The 5,614-nt window shown below is 33.3% G+C and overlaps 1 pseudogene across 1 annotated transcript; it reads left to right on the top strand.

Annotated features, from left to right (window-relative positions):
- Positions 1–1,666: 1,666 nt before the first annotated feature.
- LOC146896613 (putative disease resistance protein RGA1) lies at positions 1,667–5,306 on the top strand (annotated as a pseudogene). Its single transcript, XR_015024137.1, has 3 exons — positions 1,667–1,797; positions 1,951–4,808; positions 5,188–5,306. The product of XR_015024137.1 is annotated as a putative disease resistance protein RGA1 (transcript).
- The last annotated feature ends 308 nt before the right edge of the window (positions 5,307–5,614 follow it).

Below are 5,614 nucleotides of genomic sequence, written 5' to 3'. Positions count from 1 at the left end.
TATATCGATGATGATGATAAAATGAAGTTCATTTACTAAAACATTTTTATTAATCGTAGTTAATGGAATAATTAGTTGTGTTGAAATAATAGATAGATAGATAGATAGATAGATAGATAGATAGATAGATAGATAGATAGATAAGATTGCATTAGGGTTGCATCACTATCCTCCATTTTATTATAATAATAGATAGATAGATAAATATATAGTTAAAGTCATGGTGCATGCAAAAAGTCCACACGTAATGATATGTGGATAGGAATTAATGTATGTCGTAGCACATTGCATTCAACCAAGTAAACAATATAAAACACATGATGATTTTGAGTTCATCAAGAACTATATAACGAACATATCTTCATTAGCAATATTGAAACAATTATTTGTGTAGTTCTTTAGAGATACATTGAAATTGAATTTTTCCTGAATTAATGGATAATAATATTAATATTTTTAAGTTTTTCAAGAACCAGACAATATATCTAATTAATTTTTTTTGTGCAATCCATCAGATATGCATGATCGTTGAATTCTAACAAAATTCGTAGAGAATAAAAATTTGAGTTTTTTAAGTTCATCGGAAACTATACGTTATATCCAAACAATAAAATCAATTCATCATGCAACATTCAAGAATGCATTATTATTGAATTATTCTGGAATTCATAAAGAAAAAATTGAGTTTTTTTTTTTAAGTTCTTCGTAAACTATATAATAAATCTTTATAATATGAGAATGGGTAACTCACCCGATTGAGCTAATGAGTTAAAGATTCAGGGTTCAAATCCTAAAAATATTGGTTCGAATCCTAAAAATAGTGAAAATACTAACATAAGAATTAACACACTAACATTTGACATTAAAAAACAATCTTTATAATATAAGGTCAATCCATTATGCAATCCTTCAAGGAAGTATTAATGTGTTCCTCTTAAAAAAAGATGCATGAATGTTGATTTCTTCCAGAATTCACATGGAATAAATAAACATGAATGAAATACAATTTGTACAACAGCGATAATATGCATCTATAAGACTCGATTGAAATTGGTTGATCTGGTGGCGTTGGCTTGAGATCTTGGATGGAGTATGCTCCCTCTCAACGTCTCGGGTTCAATTCTTTTCGATGTCAATTTGGAAGAAGTAGTTTACCTTCAAAAGGAAAAAAAAACAACCTCTATTCCAATTGATGAAATTTTAACGGTATAACCAATCAATAAAAAAGAAAATAGGGATGAAAGAGAGAAGTCGCAAATAGGGATCAAAAAGAGAGAAGTCGCAATATTCTGATATTCTCTGTATATATTATTTTGTAACAAGTGAGTCATATTTTTAGAGAAATACAAGATATGACATAGTAGTATAACCTAATAACTAATAGGCATATGTATAATAGTGATAGTGATAACAAATCCAAATTGATTCACCATTCGTTACTTTTCTTTTTGGACAACTTAAGGGGAAGTAGACATTGCTGGATTGCGTGCGGTCGTGCCCGCAAATAGTATTTTCTTTTTTTGACAAGTGGTATTAGTCAACTATCATAAACACCAAGGGAAAAAAATGTCAACTATCATAAACTTATTATTTTTTCAAAGACGCAATTACATTTTTGTCCATCCATTGGTCAATATATGTACTGATGATGCTCTTCCTAGAGTTCATTTCATTGCCATTCTCAAACTCTTCAACTTTTCGAATTTTCTACTTGATCGATTTGATTCTTCTTTGCTACTATTTGTGAAGGATGGCTGAGCAAATTCCATATGCTGTTGCTGCAAGTCTCATTAACAGGTGAATTAATTTTCAGCTCTTCACATATTCCTTTCATTAAAATTGTCACACCCTATGTATATCATGTATACATGTTTATAATTACTATTACTAGAAGAGAAGTATCAAGAATGAAATAAGTTAGTTGGTATGCTGAAAATTCTCTTTTTACAGGTTGACTTCTGCAGCCTTTCATGAATTTGGACGGATCTATGGTGTTATGGGTGAATTGGAAAGACTTAAAAATACAGTTGAGTCCATCAGAGCTGTTCTCCTTGATGCCGAGGACAAACAACAACAAAATCGTGCTGTACAAAATTGGATTAGAAGACTCAAAGATGATGTGCTTCATCCTGCTGATGACCTACTAGATGAATTTGTTATTGAAGATATGAGACACATAACAGATGAAACTCATAAGAACAAAGCGCCAAAGGTACTTCGTCCCTTATCTCCAAACAAAATTGCTTTTCGCCGTAAAATGGCTCACGAGATTGAAAAATTACAAAAGAATTTTAATGATGTTGTGAAAGATATGTCTGGGTTGAATCTAAACCCGAACGTTGTAGTGGTTCAACAAACTAACAATGTAAGGAGGGAAACTAGTTCTTTTGTGTTGGAATCAGACATCATCGGAAGAGAAGATGATAAAAATGCGATTATAAGCTTGTTGAGGCAGTCACATGAAAATCAACATGTCTCCGTGGTTGCTATTGTTGGGATTGGTGGTTTGGGAAAGACAGCTCTTGCCCAATTGGTATATAATGATGGTGAAGTGCAAAATTTGTTTGAAAAGAGTATGTGGGTATGTGTCTCTGATAACTTTGAAGTCAAAACTATTTTGAAGAACATTTTGGAGTCATTAACCAAAAACAAAATTGATGATACGTTATCACTGGACAACTTGCAAAACAAGCTTCGTACAAATCTAACTGGTAAAAAGTACTTGTTAGTCCTAGATGACATTTGGAACGAGAGTTTTGAAAAATGGGCTCAATTGAGGACTTATTTGATGTGTGGTGCTAAAGGCAGTAAGGTTGCAGTGACAACTCGTTCTGAAATTGTTGCAGAAAGAATGGGTGTCAGCGTCTCCTATAATTTGAATGGTTTGACTCTAGAGAAATCTTGGAGTTTGTTGAAGAACATCATTACATATGGGGATGCGACCAAAGGAGTAAACAAAACTCTTGAAACAATTGGTAAGAAGATAGCACAAAAGTGCAGTGGTGTTCCACTTGCAATCAGAACACTAGGAGGTCTATTGCAGGGCAAAAATGAAGAAAGGAATGGATTGATGTTTTCCAAGGCGACGTTTGGAAGTTATGTGAAGACGAAGAGAGCATCATGCCGGTGTTGAAACTGAGTTACCAAAACTTGTCTCCTCAACTACGACAATGTTTTGCTTACTGCTCTTTATATCCTAAGGATTGGAGAATAGAGAAGAATGAGTTGATTCAATTATGGATGGCACAAGGTTATCTCGAATGTTCTGGTTAAAAGCAGCGCATGGAAGACATCGGTAACCAATTTGTGACGATTTTGTTGATGAAGTCTTTTTTCCAAGATGCTCAAATTGGTGATGGTGATGTATGTAGTTTCAAAATACATGATTTAATACATGATCTTGCAATGAAAGTAGCCGGTGATGATTGTTGTTACTTGGACAATGAGACAAACAGACTTGTAGGAAGTCCTGTGCATGTAATGTTGGAAAGTGATGCTTTTGGTTTCTTGGAGTCATTGGATGCAAGCAGGGTGCGGACTTTAATTTTGCTGAACCCCTCTTCAAAATTGAGGGAGAAGGAATTAGTTGTCATTTCAAAATTCAAATACTTACGCGTCTTGAAGCTATCAAATTGTTCTTTAAGTAAGTTGTGTGATTCAATTGAAAAGTTGAAACACTTACGATATCTTAACTTATATTACTGCAAAGAAATTGAAAGTCTTTCCAAATCCATAAGTAATCTTGTTTGCTTACAAACACTATTATGGAACCACTGTGAAAAAGTTGAATTTTCTACAAAAGATATCTCAATATTAATCAATTTGAGATATTTTTGTATTGAAAATATAAAAACCTCTGAACAGAAGAAGACAACATCTCTATTTGGAAAAATGGGTGTGGGTAAGAGTGTCATTTTTTCAAATTGGTTTTCATCATTCTCAAATATTGTTCAAATCTCTCTCGGTTCTTGTCAAAATGTGCAGTATCTCCCATCAATGGAACGTCTCCAGTTTCTTAAGTCACTTAGAATAGATAATCTTCGTGAATTGGAATTTATATATTATGAGGAGCGTATTTTATCTGAATCCTTCTTCCCATCTTTGGAGGAAATTATATTTCTCCAATGTGGAAAGCTGAAGGGATGGAGGATGAGGGATGATGTCAATGATAATGGTAACTCTTCACAGTTATGCCATCTCTCATTTCCTCGTCTTTCTAAATTAGACTTTAATCTATGTTATGAGTTGACTCACATGCCTACTTTTCAAAAACTTGACACGGTATTGAGTTTAACATTCTCTAGTGTGGAGGCATTGGCAGCGACATTAAACATGGCAGGTTCAAAGTGTTCAATTGAATTCCCTCCTCTTTCCATGTTAAAATACTTGCGCCTTGGCGGATATGGTCTGGATGTGAAAAAACTCCCAAAGGATTGGGTGCAAAATCTGACTTCTCTCAAGTGTCTTGATTTTTATAAGCTTTCACATAAAAAATTTCAGGAAATTGGAATTTGGTTTAAGAACGACCCCAACAATCTTCCTCTCCTGGAAAATATTACATTTAAGGATTGTAATGATCTAGATGCATTGCCAGATTGGATTTGCAACCTCTTATCACTTCACCAAATCACCATCATGTGCTGCGAAGATTTGGCTTCGCTGCCCGAAGGAATGCCTCGCCTTGCCAAATTACAGACCCTAGAAATCATTGATTGCCCCCTTTTACTTGAAGAATGTGAGACACAATCTAGTGCAACATGGTGCAAAATTGCTCACATCCCAAACATAATCTTAAATTAATATTAAAGGTACCCCATCTGACATATATCCTCTTTAGAACCACTGCTAATTTTTTTTTTTTGGTTTATGTTGATGTTGTATGATTTTCTGGATTTTCAAAAGTAAACGGATTCCATTATTTGTAGATTGATTTCTTTCTAACCTCATAAACTACCTTTTTACTCTTTGTTTTTGTTCATACTCTAAATTTCAGGGGTCTTAATTTGTTATTGCATTTATTCTAGAATATGCAAAATATAACAAGACTTTTTTGTTTTTGATCCATAAGTTGTTCCTTTGCATATGATTCTCTTTGGCTATATATGCTTATTGTTAACTATAGCAAAATTATTGCCTTCACCACTTTTAGTTACTTACTGTTCTGTTTGTGTCATGGTAACTATGTAGCTGGTGAAATGTAGCTGCAGTTGATCTTGTTTTCCCAGAAGGTGCTGCCAAAAGTGACTGCTAGGATTATGAATTGAGTGGATGGATTAGCGCATACCTGTGTGTGATGAAAGTGTTTTATTGGATCCCACATTTCAGTATTTCAGTTTCTTTTTTATTTTTTTAGATAAATTTTACTTCTTTGTGGTATCAATTTGTATGATATTTCTAATAAATAATGGTGCACATTAATATTTCCTTGGTAAAATATGGAATAAACTTTCTTCTGGTTCTGTACTCTATGACAGAAGAATTGCAGTTGGATTTGGCTTGAGAGATGATGAATTACTTGAATCTTCGTTGAATTTTATGTAATAGAAGATTGATTAGTAAAGTGTTTTGTAATTATTCACTTACCTTTAGTTTTATTCTTTAGTTTTATTCACTT

Source organism: Medicago sativa, chromosome 8, assembly GCF_051527215.1.
Source record: "Medicago sativa cultivar Bolivia chromosome 8, Bolivia_mono, whole genome shotgun sequence".
Taxonomy (NCBI): Eukaryota; Viridiplantae; Streptophyta; class Magnoliopsida; order Fabales; family Fabaceae; genus Medicago; species Medicago sativa.
Note: the sequence above shows the minus strand (reverse complement) of the source record. Positions and strands in the feature narration are given on the sequence as shown.